The sequence below is a fragment of the Ascaphus truei genome, chromosome 2, assembly GCF_040206685.1.
Source record: "Ascaphus truei isolate aAscTru1 chromosome 2, aAscTru1.hap1, whole genome shotgun sequence".
In the NCBI taxonomy this organism is placed as follows: domain Eukaryota; kingdom Metazoa; phylum Chordata; class Amphibia; order Anura; family Ascaphidae; genus Ascaphus; species Ascaphus truei.
In genome coordinates, this window is record NC_134484.1 from 299,844,870 (window position 1) to 299,864,413 (window position 19,544).

At 43.8% G+C, this 19,544-nt stretch overlaps 1 protein-coding gene across 6 annotated transcripts in view; it reads left to right on the top strand.

The window, feature by feature from the left end:
• The window catches only part of PLEKHG4B (pleckstrin homology and RhoGEF domain containing G4B), a 378,808-nt gene that overhangs the window by 345,110 nt on the left and 14,154 nt on the right, over positions 1-19,544 (top strand). The gene's annotated exons all lie outside the window — the stretch shown is intronic.

Below are 19,544 nucleotides of genomic sequence, written 5' to 3' on the forward strand. Positions count from 1 at the left end.
CGATCCAGGGGTCTCGGGAAGCTCTCAAACAAAGAAGCCACGATCCTCAACAGCCACGGTCCTCAAGATTACCCACTGAAGTGATCTATTGGGACCGGAACCCAGGACTTTGATCTGATCTGGATACAAATATTTGGGACTGGTGTCACAATTGTTTGCGCCAGGGAATTGTTTCTCTTTTTGTATATTCTGTGGTAACAAGTTTTGGGAAGATTTGTATATTGTTTCCATAGGCTGCCATTCCTATTTGAGGTTTATCACCGCTCAAGGAATATCGTTTATTAGGCACTTATTGTTAATTCACATATAACACTGAGTGATCATTAGGCATCTGATAAGGTGCACATTTTCTATTTCTATTAGTGCAATAGGCACAAACACCTCACAGGTTTTATATTTAGGTTAAGCGCTTTTTTGTATGTTATTAGCTAGTAGTGTTCTATACCCATGTTATGATGTCAACACCATTTTCTTTTACACATCGGACTCGTTCATTCTTTTCCCTGTCTCTTTGTGTGATACCCAACATACATCTCTCTATACTTCTTTGCATTGTCTGACGCTTCTGAATTATCTTCTCAAATAAGGTCCAAGTTTCACATCCATATGTGAGTACAGGTGGAATACACTTTCCTCTTGAAGCACAATGGAAGGTTTCCTTAAAAAACTATCTTTCTTCCAAATGCACTCCATTCCATCTTCATTCTCCCATTGATTTCTTTCAAAAGTTTCCCATCGTTTGTTACTTGCCGGCCAAGGTTGACATAATCTTCAACTTCTTCTAGTTTTATTCCATTTATTTCTATATTTGAAGAGTTGAAATATTTGTTGAACTTCACTTTGGTCTTGAGGAGCTTTATATGAGGGCCCATTTTCTTACTTGCTTCGGCGAGTTCTCTGATTAGTTGCTGGAGGTCTTCTGGACTTGTAGCAAAAATAATGTCATCTGCAAATCGTATGTTACTCAATTATATCCCATTGTTTTTCAATTCAATATCTTCAACAATTCTTCAAATGTTGCTGTGAAAAGCTTTGGTGGCGCTTGTCACGCTCCCTTGCTGATCTTTATCTTGCTTGTATCTTCATGTAGTTTAATGGTTGATGTGGCATTCTCATAAATGTTTCTTATAAATGCATGTTTCTTCAACACTTTGTTTTCTTAATGTACAGTACTTAAAACTGCGGAGACAGAATCCAATGTTTTTCGATAGTCTACAAATCTTAAAATGAGTGGTAGATAATATTCATTACTTTGGGAAATCACTTCTTGTATGACTTGGATGTAGTCCATTGTTTTATATCAACTGTACAATCCCATTTGTTCCCTAGGCTGGTCAAAGAGATTTTTTCCGTCAATTAGCGAGTATCTTCGTAAAAAAAAAAATCTTGTAATTAGACTGTAGTTCTTGAGGTCTTCTTTGTCTCTTTTTCTTGTAGATGAGAATAATTATGCCATTTCCCTGTTCAAGCAGCATGTAAAGAGTTTTGCAAGGTTTTTCTCTACTTATTCCCTAGCTTCATTCAAGATTTCAGTTGTAATTCCATCTTTCCGGGAGCCTTCCCATTCTTCATGGATATTAGTGCCTTTGCCACTGCTTCTGGAAGGACGCATGGCATCATTGGTGTTTTTTCTCGTTCTACCTCTGCTGGTTTATACCCTGTGTCATCTGTGTTCTCATAAAATGTCATGTTGAATCCTCAACTCTCTTTATGATTAGTGATATGCTTTGAAATATTTTTTTCTCCCTAGTCCTATTTTTAGATCTTTTTTCACTATTTCTGAGGGCACTTATGGCTTTTTAACCAGTTTTAACTGCACTGTATCTTACATATACAGCACCGACAAAGTTTATTGCAGCAAATGCCGCCGGTTCACCGGGATTTACTCCGGCTGGTGCTGAGGAAAGTCAGCACATCAGCCGCATCCAACTGCGTCCCCTCCGTTCCCCCCCCCCTCCAATCCGCGAGCAATTTAAACATCTTCCCGACCCTCTAGCTGCGCCTGCTGTGCCCCTCTGCTTCCCCGCTCCCCCGCTTACCTCACTTCAAACCTTCAGGGGAGTCGGGGAAGCCGGGGAAGCCGGGGAAGCCGGGCGCTCGCTTGACTGTGACGTCACCGACGTCACGCGAACGAGCCGCTTCCCAACGCTTCTCCACGCTGCCGCCACGCATCCTGCCGAGCGGCATTTGCTCGAATAAACTTTGTCGCTACTGTAGTGCTTCTAAATGTCAACCCCTTAGGCACCGCATATAGTACATGTCACACATTCCATGAATATATCATTGTTTTTTTACATAGTAAATTAGGTTGAGAAAAGACATATTTCCATTGAGTTCAACCTATGTTAAATTTAGACGACACACACTTATCCTATATTTGTAATTACAGTATCTTAATCCAGAGGAAGGCAAACAAAAAACCCCAGTGAAACATCATCCAATGCTGTCTCATAAGGGGAACAAATAAATTCCTACCTGACAATAATGGCAATCTGACAATAATGGCAATCCGATTTCTCCCTGGATCAACAACCTTTCCATGTTTACTTATTTGGTAAAACCCTGTATATCTTTGCTTTCTGAAAAGCTGTCCAGCTTCTTTTTTTTTTTTTTAAAGATATCTATTGTATCTTTTTCCTCTCTTCTATATGCAGTGGAGGAAATACAAAGGACACAGTCTAAAATTGGTAATGTATGTGCCTAATGAAGGGGGTCTACATTGACGTCGTTGCAGGTTTAACATGTTTTGGCCAAAATATTGTATTCCATTTACAATACTTAGGATTAGAAAAAACATATAAACATTAACCAAATAATATGTCATATTGGATGTGTATTGGGGCTTCTTTGTTACGGTTGTATATTTGAGGTTAGGGTTGCTGACGAGGGGGAGGGCTGCTGGAACTGCTGTCAGGGGCCCAGTGGGTTAAGGATCCTGGGCCCCCTGTTTGTTCCCCAAGCAGTAAAAACACACACTAGTCTGGTATGTTCCATAGGAGAGCAAATTTGGCAGCTCATTTTAGTGAAGTTACCAAAAGCCTGAATTGGAGGGGCCCTCCTTATGGGTGGGGACTAGATAATAATATAAGCAACTGCAGTGCGGGGAAAACCTGTTCAAACACTGGATCCTTGCTGGCTGTGCAGTTGTTTATACAGATGGATAACCCAGGATCCATACTAAAAGTAGGTGTTCACGGTATCCTTCATTATTGTGTGTGTGTGTGTGTGTGCGTGTGTGTGTGCGTGCGTGTGTGTGTGTGTGTGTGTGTGTGTGGTATTGTGCCCTTTGTGTGCCTCGTGCCTGTCTTTGTCCTAGTGTCTATTTGTGAGTTAATGATCCCCCCCCCACACCTTTCTTCCTATTTTTCTCTCCTTCTCCCCCACCCACCCCTCTCTTGGTCAATATATCTCTTCCTCCCTCTCCAGTCTCATATCTCCCCATCCCTCTCCAGTCCCATATCTTCCCCCTCCCTCTCCAGTCCCATATCTCCCCCCTCCCTCTCCAGTCCCATATCTCCCCCCACCACCTCTCAGAGCTCATATCTCCCCACCTCCGCTCCCCAGGGCCAATATTTATCCCCCATCCCCTCTCCAGACTCATATCCCCCCTCTTCGTATCTCCCAGCCCATATCTCTCCCTCCCCCCCCCCCACCCCAGGCTCATATCTACATCCATCTCTACAGGCCCATGCCCACTCCTCCCCCACACTCCTGCAGGCTCATACCTGCTGGGCTCCTGAGGGAGTTGCTTTTCCTTTTTCTGGGCCCCAAAATTTCTGTTGGTTGCTGTGTGTGTGTGTGTGTGTGTGTGTGTGTGTGTGTGTGTGTGTGTGTGTGTGTGTGTGTATGTGTGTGTGTATATATATATATATATATATATATATATATATATATATATATATATATATATATACACAGTGTTCGACAAACCTATACATTTGCTCGCCCCGGGCGAGTAGATTTTTTTGTGTGGCGAGTAGATTTTTTGGTGATTTGTCAACCACTGTATGTGTTCGACAATCCTATACATTTACACGCCCGGGGCGGGTGGATTTAACCCCCGGGCGAGTAAATATTGGCTCAAGCAGAACACGTGCTTGTTTTTTTAAATTTCCCCGCTCGCGCTGAATTTTCCCTGCTCGCGCTGAAAAGATAAATAAATAAATAACTCCCCCTACCTGACAGCTGATTGGCGCGCGCTCCCAGGCTTTGTGGGTGCGCGGCCAGGCTCTATATGAGCCAGCCCCCAATGAGCGGCCATTTTTTCTGGCCAGAGATCTGTTGGAGAGTACTAGAGTAAGTACTCTCCAATCCTCCATCCCCTCTGCTCCTTCCCTGCCTCCTGCAGTTCCCCCTTACTCCCCGCTTCCCCCCCCCCCCAATACCCACGCGTGGCTAGAGATGGTAGCAAGGGTGTTCCGCCTTCTCTCCCCGGCCCCGCTTATCCGCACGGGGCGGAGGTGTCCCCCCCTTTTTCCCCCCAGCTTCCCGCGCCACATCCAGCTTTCCCCGGTCCACGCGCGGGGCGGGTGATGGTAGTGGGGTGTTCCCCACTTACCCCGGCTTCCCGCGATCCCCGCGGGCGGGTGATGGTAGTGGGGGGTGTCCCCGCTTACCCCGGCTTCCCGCGATACCAGCGCGGGACGGGTGATGGTAGTGGGCGTTTTCCCGGCTTCATGCACCACTTCCCGCTTCCCAGATCCCCGCGTGGGGTGGGAGATGGTAGCGGGGGTGTTCCCCTCTTACCTCCTTGGTCTCCGCTTCCCCACGGTCCCGTGGCTGCCCGTGCAGGGCGGGAGATGGTCGCAGGGGGGCGAGCGGGGCAGTGGTGGTGGTGGTGCTCGGTCGTGCAGCCTTTCCTCTTCTTCCCCCTGTCGTGTGTGTGTGTGTGTATGGGAGAGTGTGTGTGTGTGTGTGTGTGTGTGTGTGTGTGTGTGTGTGTGTGTGTGTGTGTGTGTGTGTATGGGAGAGTGTGTGTGTATGGGAGAGTGTGTGTGTATGGGAGAGTGTGTGTGTGTGTGTGCATGCATGCATGGGAGAGAGTGTGTGTGTGTGTGTGTGTGTGTCTGTGCATGCATGCATGCATGGGAGAGTATGTGTATGCATGGGAGAGTGTGTGTGTGTGTGTGCATGGGTGTGCGTGTGTGTGTGTGGGATACCAGAAGTGTCACCCCACCCCAGTCACCCCACCCAGTCAACCAGTCACGTCACCCCAGTCAACCAGTCACCCCACCCAGTCACCCCGTCACCCCACCCAGTCAACCAGTCACCCCACCCAGTCACCCCACCCAGTCACCCCATCACCCCACCCAGTCACCCGACCCCGTCACCCCGTCACCCCACCCAGTCAACCAGTCACCCCGCCACCCCATCCAGTCACCCCGCCACCCCACCCAGTCAACCAGTCACCCCGCCACCCCACCCAGTCACCCCGCCACCCCACCCAGTCACCCCAGTCAACCAGTCACCCCAGTCAACCAGTCACCCCACCCAGTCACCCCATCATCCCACCCAGTCACCCCACCCAGTTACCCCAGTCACCCCACCCCCGTCACCCTCTCTCTTGCGCCCCCTCTCTCTCGCCCCCTCTCCACCCTCTCTCTCTCGCACCTTCTCACACCCTCTCTCTCACCCTCTCTCTCTCCCCCACACCCTCTCTCTCACACCCTCTCTCTCTCCCCCACACCCTCTCTCTCACACCCTCTCTCTCTCTCTCAAACCCTGTGTCTATCTCTCTCTCACACCCCCTCTCTCTCTCACACCCCCTCTCTCTCTCTCTCTCACACACACCCTATCTCTCTCTCACACACCCCCTATCTCTCTCAAACCCCCCCTCTCTCTCTCACCCTCTCCCTGTGTCTGTCTCACACTCTGTTTCTGGATCTCTTATTTACCCTATATATCTAAACTGCCCTATACTACACCAAAATAACCTATACTGCTTTCTTCTAGATCTGACTCAAGCTTCACACAGAAGACATCGGAACCCCCCCTAACCCAGAAGACAGGTAGGGAACACCTAACATTGCGGGAATGAGGGTACCTGGACATTGAGGAACTGCGGATCAGGTAAGATCCCCCACACTCTCTCTCCCCCCCACACTCTCTCTCTCTCTCCCCCACACTCTCTCTCCCCCCCACACTCTCTCTCCCCCCCACACTCTCTCTCTCTCTCTCTCCCCCACACTCTCTCTCTCTCCCCTACACTCTCTCTCTCCCCCCCACTCTCTCTCTCTCTCTCCCCCACACTTTCTCTCCCACACTCTCTCTCTCTCCCCCACACACTCTCTCTCTCTCTCCCCCACACTCTCTCTCTGTCTCTCCCCCACACTCGCTCTCTCTCTCCACTACTCTCTCTCTCCCCCACTCTCTCTGTCACCCACACTCTCACACTCTGGATCTGGATCTCTTATTTACCCTATATATCTTAACTGCCCTACACGGAAATAACCTATACTGCTTTCTTCCAGATCTGACTCAAGCTTCACACGGAAGACATCGGAACCCCCCCTAACCCAGAAGAGAGGTAGGGAACACATCCCCTCCAATGTATAACATTGTGGGAATGAGGTACCTGGACATTGAGGAACTGCGGATCTGGTAAGATCCCAGGTGGGATTGCTGCTTTAGATATTGTGAAGCGGGGACGTCCAGACACTGGTTAAGGGGTTCAGGAAACTAGTCATTCACACCTGGCTTTTATTTCTAGATCGACATTTACACACACACACACGTAACAAGGACTAATTATAGTATAATGTAATACAATAAAGACATTTATGTCAAAAACGAATGTTGTTCTGGCTAGGAATTTATTAAATGTATTTTATTTATATATTTTATTTTAAAGCGGGGTTGGGGGCGGGACTAGGGTTGGGGGCGGGACTAGGTGGATTTTTTGGTTGGGCGAGTAGATTTTTGGGCGATTTGTCGAACACTGTATATATATATATATATATATATATATATACAGTGCTCGACAAACCCGGTCGCCCACTCGCCAGGCGCGAACGGAAATTTTACGGTGGCCAGCTACTTTTTTCCCCTGCTCTGCGCAATTTTTAAAAAAATAAATAAATAACAAAATATCCTCCTGGCTGATTGGCCAATTGGGCGTGACGCGGAATGGAGCCCTTCTCTGCAGGGGTAAGTAATGGCTGCTCCTGCTCCTCGCGCGCGCGGTCCCTGTCTCCTGCCCGCGCTTCCCCCCTCATCCGCTCTGTCTCCGCTCCTGTCCCCGTGGCTGCACGCGCGGGGCAGGAGATGACAGCAGGGGATTTCACCCCCACCCCCTCCCCGTCCCGCTTGCACTCCGGTTCCGCTCCTGTCCCCGTGGCTGCACGCGCGGGGCAGGAGATGACAGCAGGGGATGTTCCCCCCCCGGACCCGCTTCTCCTCTGGTCTCCGCTCCTGTTCCCGTGGCTGCTCGCGCGGGGCAGGAAATGTTCCCCCCGGTCCCGCTTGCCCTACGATCCCCGCTTTCCCTCGGTGCCCGCGGCTGCTTGCGCGGGGCGGGAGATGCCAGCAGGGGTGTTCCCTTCGGTCCCCGTGGCTGTCTCCGCTTCCCCCCCTCTCCGATCCCCCCCCCCCACAGAGAGAGAGAGTGTGTGTGTGTGTGTGTGTATGAGAGTGTGTGTGTGTGTGTGTATGAGAGAGAGAACGTGTAGGACACCAGAGGTACCCCCCCACCCAGTCAGTCATCCCCCCACCCAGTCAGTCATCCCCCCACCCAGTCATACCTCCCCACCCAGTCAGTCATACCCCCCCACCCTGTCAGTCATACCCCCCCCCACCCAGTCAGTCAGTCATACCCCCTCACCCAGTCAGTAATACCCCCCCACCCAGTCAGTAATACCCCCCCACCCAGTCAGTCATAGTCAGTCATAGTCAGTCATCCCACCCCCCTGCCCCCTGCCCAGTCACCCAGTCAGTAATCCCCACCCAGTCAGACACCCCGTCACCTCACCCCGTAACCCCACCCAATCACCCAGTCAGTCACCCCACCCAGTCACCCTATCCCCCCACAGTCACCCTCTCTCTGTCTCTCACCCTCTCTCCATCTCTATCAGCCTCTCTCTCACCCTCTCTCCGTCTCTCTCACCCTCTCTCCGTCTCTCTCACCCTCTCTCCGTCTCTCTCTCCATCTCTCTCTCCTTCTCTCTCTCCTTCTCTCTCTCCGTCTCTCTCACTCTCTCACCTTCTTCCCGTCTCTCTCACCTTCTCTCCGTCTCTCTCACCTTCTCTCCGTCTCTCTCACCTTCTCTCCGTCTCTCTCACCTTCTCTCTCTCTCTGTCTCTCACCTTCTCTCTCTCATCCTCTCTCCATCTCTCTCACCCTCTCTCCGTCTCTCTCACCCTCTCTCCGTCTCTCTCACCCTCTCTCCGTCTCTCACCCTCTCTCTCCGTCTCTCTCACCCTCTCTCCCGTCTCTCTCACCCTCTCTCTCCGTCTCTCTCACCCTCTCTCTCCGTCTCTCTCACCCTCTCTCTCCGTCTCTCTCCCACCCTCTCTCTCCGTCTCTCTCACCCTCTCTCTGTCTCACCCTCTCTCTGTCTCACCCTCTCTCTATCTCACCCTCTCTCTGTCTCACCCTCTCTCTGTCTCACCCTCTCTCTGTCTCACCCTCTCTCTGTCTCACCCTCTCTCTGTGTCACCCTCTCTGTCTCACCCTCTCTGTCTCACCCTCTCTGACTCTGGATATTTAATTAACCTTGTATATCTTAACTGCCCTATACTACACCGAAATAACCTATACTGCTTTCTTCCAGATCTAACTCGGATCACACGGGAGACATCGGAATCCCCCGTACCCCAGAAGACCGATATGGAACACCTCCTCTCCAATGTACAGTATAACATTGCGGGAATGAGGGTACCTGGACATTGAGGGTCTGCGGATCAGGTAAGATCCCAGGCGGGATTGCTGCTTTAAATATTGTGAAGCGGGGGCATCCAGGCAGGCATTAAGGGGTGCAGGAAACTAGTCATTCACATCTGGCTTTTTTTTCTAGATTCGACATTTATACACACACACATAAACACACACACACACACACACACACACAACAAGGACTAATTGTAGTATAATGTAATACAATAAATAAACTTATGTCAAAAACAAATGTTCTTACTAGGAATTTATTCAATTTATTTCATTTATGGTTTTTTTTAAATGCGGGGCTGGGGGCAGGGTTGGGGGTGGGACTAGAGGCGGGGTTGGGCGGGACTAGGTGGCGAGTAGATTTTTTGGTTCGGCGAGTAGATTTTTGGGTGATATATATATATATATAGCCAATTAAAAAAATATATAAATAATCACCAAATTAGATATTATGCATGGATATTTTAACTGACGCAGTCTTATTGGAATAACAAGGGATAATCAATTGAAGGGATAATAACCAAATTAATATAATACTTATGACAAGATGTAATAGACACACAAAAAGACAACCAACATGAAACATATAAAACCAGGATACTACAGATAACTATGGCGCTCCCTGGTGGATATAGTGTTCAGTGTTTATACACAATAATAGGATCAAAACCAGGTAATACAAAATGAATATACTGGCCCCTCTGTTGGTTGGCAGCTTGACCAGGTCAGGATCTTCCCTTGATCCTTTTAGAGCAGTGCAGATAGGGTATATCGTCAGCGCACAGTGGAAAGAAGTAGTGGGAAAAAAGGTAGTGGAAAACAAAGATTCAGTATGGGTACATGAGAGCTTCGCTCTCTTCCTGAATATGAAAGGGGGCTCAATGCAGCAGTATAAAAATAATTATAATCAAATGCTACTCACACGGCCCTGTGTGAGTCAAAGTCTCTTAATAGTATCTTTCGACAGCTGGTCACTCCTCTTTGAAGTGTTTAGAACGGTCACACCGTCTGCTTCTATCTGTAGGTTAGTATCTCTCCCGTCCCCCATATATGGGATGACAATCGCAAACCATGTGTAAGTAATAACATTTATTAAACAACAAACATAAGTAAAAGCAACTTACATATAACAAACAGTTTTTGCAGCTCTATTGCGGCCCGTTCTGGTCCGCTGCTCACGGCTGACTCCCACTTCCGCGTCCGTCGATGGGGTCGAATCACAGGGAACCTTCAGGGCTACGGTGGCTGATCTAGCTCAGAATGGTGCACGGGTGACAGGAACGACGCGTTTCTGACGAAGTACGCAAGTGCTGCATTGAGCCCCCTTTCATTTTCAGCAAGAGATCGAAGCTCTCATGTACCCATACTGAATCTTTGTTTTCCACTACTTCTTTCCACTGTGCGCTGACCATATACCCTATCTGCACTGCACATAAAAACCAGTCCCAGATTATCCAGCCAGTCAATAGACGACAATGAAGTCCAATCTCAGCAGTGGGGATAGGATGCTGCTCTCAATAGGATAAAACCAGATCCTGTGGATATACCTAGATAGGGGGGAAAAGGAGAGCATGCCCCACATAGCATAACAAGTAATTTAATAAGGGGGAAGGGTGGGGAAAAGGTACACTTAGAATAAATAAAATTGTAACAAGCAATTTGTGAATATATCACCGCCAAGAAGAAGAAAATGCTCCATAGAAGAAATGATGCATGGCTCTCCAAACAAACAACTTACACGCCTGGATGGTAGGAATGCCTTGCTGTTGAAGGACGAGCTGAATAGTAGTCCAGACACGATCCGGCCTCAATCATGTCGCCACGTAATGCCGTGTTTAGAAGGGTCCTTACGTGTTTCGTTGCTCACGGCGACTTCACCAGAGGGTTATGGGTTGTGTCGGATAGCAGCGTCTGAAGTACTCTCACGTTGCTACTGTAGGTATTAGAACACCAGCCAACCAAGCTGCCTAACAACTGAATTACCAATGGGGATTTAGGTGACGGATCACCAATAAGAGAGCTCCTCAGTGCTGCACAAGAGGCTAAACAATTATATATTTAAATATATAAACCTATAATTACTACAATAATATAATATCACAACAACATCATATAACAATTTTTAAATATAAACACATTTATAAACACCTATAACATGCAAGCTATGGGTGATCTCATATAGAGAGGAGGGACCAATCAGTATCATGAATTAATCAAATAATGATTTGATATGTTTAAAATACATATTTATTTATTTTATTAAATAAAATATTTTACCAGGAAGTAATACATTGAGAGTTACCTCTCGTTTTCAAGTATGTCCTGGGCATATAATATTGGCTATAAAAATTCTATAGTACTCACAATTTTTGTAATTTTACTATAATTTCAATAAAGCATTACTCATTGTGCTGTGCAAAATTACTATAATAAAAATTCGAAACAATACTACTAAAAGAGCCTCAAGATGAGTGAGTGGAGAAAGAGTCGAAGCTAAAGGAGCAACAATAAAATTACTAATACTTAATGTATAAAAATATTCTACTTATGTAATAGGAGAGCAGAATAGTACACTTTTGTGTTGCCAGTTAGTCTATTATACTGTAGGGGTATAATTATCCCTTTCAACTATTCTAGCTCCCACTCAATTTGAGTACTAAAAAAAACGGCTAGAAGTTAGCCTATCCATTTATGATATTCTACTTATGTAATAGGAGAGCAGAATAGTACACTTTTGTGTCAGTTAATATTTAATGTAGGCAGATGTATAGCTAAACTATACTAACGTGCTGGTATCTATACATTCATTGAATCCACTGGGGGCTAATGTGCATAACTGGTAGATCCAAAAAGTTTCCCTTCTACATAATAGGAGCAAAAAGAAATGAAACCCGCTCTACCTAAATTGACCAGAGGTCAAAAAACAGATTGGTGCATAAGGGTGGGTAAATGGGCAACAAAAAGAAACAACACCGGGTGGAGCAAAGACACTACCACCCGGATAAGTCCCTTTATACTGCACTCAATATCTGTGAAGGGAGAGTAACCTGTCTAAATAGAGATATGCAGTCAGAGACAATAATCTGGTCCTATATGTAATGAAAGATAAATAACTTAAAACCAAATGTATTAAGTATACGTGATAATAAATCGGAACCAAATTAGTACAAAGTTAGTGCTATAAATGCCTAAAAATAATAAGTTGTGCTATATCCATCAAGTGAAAATGTATCTCTAATGATGGTAGCCAAGTGGTCAGCACAACCGGCAAAGTGTCCTGTAGAAGCACAGGTAAATAGATGCAGACAAATCTAATAACAACTTGCTGACAAGTGCTTCTAATGAACGTCACATTCAATGCTAACGACGAACCATGTGAATAAAATGAACACCGGGTGGTAGTGTCTTTGCTCCACCCAGTGTTTCTTCTTCTTGTTGCCCTTCTACATAATAACCTAAATCTATCACCCTCTAATGTAAGAGGTGATATTTTTCAAGTCCCATAATAGTTAATGTAGACTAAAGCTCTAAAATTCCGGCCATTATTGAAATCCCTGCTCTCTGATTGGTTAAAATTCCGGGCATTATTCATTCAGTAATGCCCGGAATTTTTGGCAACTTGCCAATTCACCTTTCAGAGATGCAGGGGGAGCGCTGTGAGAATTTGAATTAAAAACAGTTAACAGTCCGCTCCTCTCCTTACACAGCTCAGAGCTCGGCAGCATATGCAGTCTCTCTCACTCTCACAGCTGCACCTCCGCTCCTCTTTATGCAGTGTCTCACTCTCACAACTGCTAGCGCTGTCAGAAGCTGGCGTCCCAACTAGTAACTTTGTTGCTTGCAACAAAGTAATATTTCTTACACCACTTGCCCCTCACCTCTCTCTCTTCCCCCCTAACCTCTCTCTTCCCCTCACCTCTCTCTCCCCCTACCACTCTCTCTTCCCCCTACCTTTCTCTCTTCCCTCCTAACCTCTCTCTCTTCCCCCCCCCCTAACCTCTCTCTCTTCCCCCTCACCTCTCTCTCTTCCCACCTCACCTCTCTTCTACTCTCAGCTCTCTCTTCTCCCTCACCTCTCTTTCCCCCATCTCTCTTCCCCACCCTCTCCTCTCTTCCCCACCCTCTCTTCTCCCCTCACATCTCTTCTCACCTCTCCTCCCTTTACCTCTTTCCCCCCTCACCTCTCTCTCCCCCCTCACCTCTCTCTCCCACCCCTCACCTCTCTCTTCCCCCTCACCTCTGCCCCTCACCTCTCCCTCCCCTCACCTCTCTCTCCCCCCCACCTCTCTCCACCCTCCTCACCTCTCTTCTCCCCCCTCACCTCTTCTTCCCCTCCCCCCTTATCCCCCTCACCTCTATTTATGAAAAAACCCCAACATTTTTATCCTATAATAATAATAATCCCAGAAAAACAGAGCATTACTGGCTAATAATGCCCTGGCTGGGTTAAAGTCTCTCGGCTTCGCCTCGGGCCTTCAATTCTTCCAGCCAGGGCATTATTGGCCAGTAATGCCCTGTTCTTCAGGGGATTATTACTTAAATGAACTCGGGTCTTTATTATGAACTAGGTTAAAATGACGTGACACGCTATGTGTGTTATTGCCGTTTATCACATTACGCCTATGTTCAAGAAAGCGTGTACTCATAGGTCTAATAGTTCGACCCACATATTATGGGCCGCAACTGCATGATAGCATGTACACAATATGTGTGTTTAGGCAATTAATATTTGTTTTAACTTTAAATGTGCCATCTTTAGAATGTGAGGTATATTTAATGCCAGAACCAGATGTTTGCAAGGTATACATCGGCCTCTGTCACATTTATGATTACCACATTTCGTTAAAATAGCGCATGAGGCAGAACCTTTTTGTGGAATTTTGCTGGGGGTCCGCAGAAGGATTTTTTGTTAGACCACATCCATTTTATTTTGAGACACAATTATTTTTTGTTTGGGGTTTTTTCCTTTCAGATCTGTGGAACGGCCATAGGCACGAGGTTCGTCCCAAGCTATGCTAACCTCTTTATGGGGTTCTGGGAGGAATTCTTCTTATGGCAACATCTAGAGCTCGGGGAGGGCCTCGTGTACTATGGTCGTTTCATCGATGACATTATTGTTATTTGGAAAGGTGATGAGGAAGCACTTAAATGTATTTTGGAGTCATTACATGGCAACAAATTTACATATATTATTAGTCCAAAATCAGTGGTCTTCCTTGATCTTTTACTATCTGTTGATCAAGAGGGCAATATAATTACACAGACTTATTTTAAACCGGTGTTGGTAAATAACTATAGGAGACAAATAGGAAAAAGCAGGCACCAGCAAAGCAGGAGCAAAAAATGAAAGAACATCCAAAGAGCTTGTGCCCATTACAAAAATTATTTAATGGATTCCAGCAAGGGTTACAACAACATTATGGGGTACATGGCCCCCCCACCAATGCGTTTCGAGCGTAAGCTCTTTTTCAAGGTGACTTTAAAGTACTCACATGCCCGTTTTTATAGCCCTTTGAAGCGTGCTGCAATTCATCAGCATTCACTTCCTGAAATTTTCAGAGTGACGTCTGCGTGATGACGTCAGCACGCGACGTGAGGGGTAAAAAAAAATTCAAAAGATACCAACTTTATTAACAACATGAACAAAAAAACATCAGTAATGTTAAAAATGCCAATGGGAGTACCTGGCATATATTCCTAGAGTAGGAACAATCAAAAAACGATAAACAATACTTATTAAAAAGGAAATATCATTAAATAAAACATAATACTCCTACTAAAACCAAGAAGTGACATACCAAAACAGATGGATAGACTAGATGGTAGAAATGTATATAGACATACAAATATGTGTAACCTAACAATATATACATATATATATATATATATATATATATATATATATATATATATATATATATATACATATACATAATCTGTGTACAATAATGTAAAAAATATGCATATAAATTGTCATAATCCATCTGAAAAAAGAAAAAGTAAAATAATGTGGAGAACTTTGGAAGTGACATTTGTAACCTGAATATAGAAAAAGATGGTATTTTAACATAATCTGAATATTCTATTTTGTAGGTTAATTTCTAAACAGTGTTAAATATCCAAAATACCACTTAGTATAGACCTTAATGAGGGGAAAATACCTATGAAGAGCAGTATATAACAATGAACTCATTCACTATAAGCATGACAAAGGTTTGACTGGCAAATACAAATGTATAAGTAATATATGCAGAATTATATATGCAGATATATATATGAAGTGGAAAAAAAGGGGGGGGAGGGGGGGAGGGGGTTAAGGTGTGAAACCACCAGGGCCCTGAAGGTACGCATCAGGGAGCATATGGGACTCATTAAAAAGGAGACCTTACTCATCCGGTGTCATATCATTTTACCAATTGTAAAATGGGTAGCATTGATACTTTCAATTATATGGGGATAGAACATGTGCCAAGTCCAGTCAGAGGTGGCAACAGAGTGGAACGTCTGGATAAACGTGAATTATATTGGATCTTCACTTTAAAAACAGGAATTCCCTCTGGTTTAAACTCTGATTGGGACTTGGCACCATTCCTACATTGATTTATCATATACAATGTTTATTGAGGGTTGAGTGCATATATTTCCCTCTTTCCCTCTGCTTTTTTCTTCACTTTTATTATGTTGGAGTATACAAATTTCCCTCCCCCACCCTTTTTTCCCCCTTTTTTTCCACTTCATATATATATCTGCATATATAATTCTGCATATATTACTTATACATTTGTATTTGCCAGTCAAACCTTTGTCATGCTTATAGTGAATGAGTTCATTGTTATATACTGCTCTTCATACAGTAGGTATTTTCCCCTCATTAAGGTCTATACTAAGTGGTATTTTGGATATTTAACACTTTAGAAATTAACCTACAAAATAGAATATTCAGATTATGTTAAAATACCATCTTTTTCTATATTCAGGTTACAAATGTCACTTCCAAAGTTCTCCACATTATTTTACTTTTTCTTTTTTCAGATGGATTATGACAATTTATATGCATATTTTTTACATTATTATACACAGATTATGTATATATATATAAACATCAGAACAAAAAAACATCAGTAATGTTAAAAATGCCAATGGGAGTACCTGGCATATATTCCTAGAGTAGGAACAATCAAAAAACGATAAACAATACTTATTAAAAAGGAAATATCATTAAATAAAACATAATACTCCTACTAAAACCAAGAAGTGACATACCAAAATAGATGGATAGACTAGATGGTAGAAATGTATATAGACATACAAATATGTGTAACCTAACAATATATATATATATATATATATATATATATATATATATATATATCACAGAGCCAGTCAGCACACTGATGTAGAGCATAAAGCAGATGCCTGTCCCATAAAATGATACAGCATAATTACCAGTCCATGAACCAATAAAAGAGACAGCATACAGCAAGGACTAATCCAAAAGTACAGTAATATGTTAGAAAACACACTGTTACACGAATGCCAACACTTCGGTCCCACAGGGAGACCTTCCTCAGGGCCGTGCGGTGGTTCATGGACTGGTAATTATGATATATATATATATATATATATATATATAATCATCAAAAATGAATAGACGATACCGTTCTGTGGCTAACAAAAGGCTTTTATTTGTGCGAGTTTTGGAGATACACTGATCTCTTCTTCCGGCGATGGTACATTGAATAAAGCAACAAGGTTAAACTTAAAATGTACCATTGCCGGAAGAAGAGATCAGTGTATCTCTAAAGCTCGCACAAATAAAAGCGTTTAGTGAGCCACAGAACGGTATCGTCTATTCATTTTTGATTATTAAAGCTCGGCTAACACGTTACCGATACCTCTACATCTATAGATAGATATAGATATATATCTATATCTCGATAGAGATCTCGATAGATGGAGCTCTATCTCTCTATCGATAGATCTCTCTATCGATAGAGATCTCGGTAGATAGATAGATCTCGGTAGATAGATAGATCTCGGTAGATAGATAGATCTCGGTAGATAGAGATCTCGGTAGATAGATAGAGATCTCGGTAGATAGATAGAGATCTCGGTAGATAGATAGAGATCTCGGTAGATAGATAGAGATCTAGATAGATACCAGTAGATAGCGATCTAGATATCGTTACATAGTAGATGAGGTTGAAAAAATACGTACGTCCATCAAGTTCAACCTACTGTTATGCTAAATTTAGACAACAGATACTTTATCCTATATCTATACTTACTTATTGATCCAGAGGAAGGCAAACAAAAAACCCCATAGTCATATCATCCAATGATATCTCATAAGGGGAAAAATAAATTCCTTCCTGACTCCAAGAATTGGCAATCGGACTAATCCCTGGATCAACATCCTTCCCATGTATACTTATTTGGTATATCCGTGTATACCTTTCCTATCTAAAAAGATGTCCAACCTTTTTTTGAACAAATCTATTGTATCTGCCATCACAGTCTCCATGGGTAATGAATTCCACATTTTAACTGCCCTTACTGTAAAGAACCCTTTACTTTGTTGCTGGTGAAATTTCCTTTCCTCCAACCTAATGGGATGGCCTGAGTCCTTAGTACTGCCCTTGGGATTAATAGTTATTTTGAAAGCTCCTTGTATTGTCCCCGAATATATTTGTACAGGCATACCCCGGTTTAAGGACACTCACTTTAAGTACACTCGCGAGTAAGGACATATCGCCCAAAGGCAAACGGCAGCTCGCGTATGCGCCTGTCAGCATGTCCTGAACAGCAATACCGGCTCCCTACCTGTACCGAAGCTGTGCGCAAGCAGGGAGACTATAGAGCCTGTTACAAATGCATTATTTACATCAGTTATGCACGTATATGACGATTGCAGTACAGTACATGCATCGATAAGTGGAAAAAAGGTAGTGCTTCACATTAAGTACATTTTCGCTTTACATACATGCTCCGGTCCCATTGCGTACGTTAATGCGGGGTATGCCTGTATATAGTTATCATATCCCCTCTTAGACGCCTCTTTTCTAATGTAAATAAATCTAATTTAGCTAGTCTCTCCTCATGTTAGAATTTAGATTGTCCATCCCCTTTATTAATTTGGTGGCTCTTCTCTGCACTCTCTCTAGTTCCATAATGTATTTTCTTAGGATTGGTGCCCAAAATTGTACTCCATATTCAAGGTGTGGTCTTACTAATGCTTTGTAAAGGGGCATCATTATGTTTACTTCCCTTCCATCTATTGCCCGTTTAATGCACTATTGCTAAGCCTGCTGTCTACAAGCACTCCTAAATCCTTCTCCATCAAGTATTCCCCCAATTTATTCCCATTTAATTTGTAATTCACCTTTTTATTCTTGCATCCCAAATGCATAACCTTACATTTATCTGTATTAAACCTCATCTGCCATTTACCTGCCCACGTTTCCAGTCTCTCCAAGTCCTTCTGAAGAGAAATTACATCCTGCTCTGATTCTACTACCATACACAATTTAGTATCATCAGCAAAGATGGAGAGTTTGCTCTCGATGCCAAACTCAAGGTCATTAATAAACAAGTTAAAAAGCAGGGGTCCCAGTACCGATCCCTGAGGTACTCCACTCACGACTTTAGCCCAACCTGAAAAAGTTCCATTTATGACAACCCTCCGTTGTCTGTCCTTTAACCGGTTTTCAATCCAGGTGCATATAGTATTACTGAGTCCAATTTGCTGTATTTTGTACACCAACCTCTTGTGTGAAACCGTATCAAAAGCCTTTGCAAAATCTAAGTAGACCACATCAACTGCATTACCCTAGTCTAAAATCCTACTCGCCTCCTCAAAGAAACAAATAAGGTTAGTTTGGCATGATCTATCCTTCATAAATCCATGCTGACTATTACTAATAATTTTGTTTTCCATTAGGTATTCCTGAATATTATCCCGTATTAAACCTTCAAGTAGTTTCCCCACTATTGAAGTCAGGCTTACAGGTCTGTAATTCCCTGGTTGTGATCTGCTTTACGCCAATCTTGTGGTACTGAGCCTGTGGAAATGGAGTCCTTGAATAATAAATATAATGGTTTGGCTATTACTGAGCTTAACTCCTTGAGAACTCTTGGATGTATGCCATCGGGGCCATGTGCCTTATTTACTTTAATTTTATCAAGTCGCTTATGAACTTCTTCCTCAGTTAATCAATTGTTCATTAATATGTAGGTTGTGGCTTTCTCCTGTGGCACTACTATTGAACTTGATTCTTCCCTGGTAAACACAGAGGCAAAAAATTGTTTAATACCTCTGCTTTTTCCTTATCGTAAATAATCTGCCTACCTGTCTCACACTGAAAGGGTCCTATATTTTCTTTTCTCATTTTTTTGTTTTTAAGGTACTTAAAGAACATTTTAGGGTTGACCTTACTTTCTATTGCAATCCTTTTTTCATTATCCATTTTTGCTAATTTGATTGCCCTTTTGCAATTTTTGTTACATTCCTTATAATTCTGATACGATGTCTCCGTCCCTTCTGACTTAAAGAATCTAAATGCCTTCCCTTTCTTGTCCATCCATGTAGATAGATAGATAGAGATCTGTATAGATAGATAGAGATCTATATATATCTAGAGAGAGAAATAATATTTTACCTGTT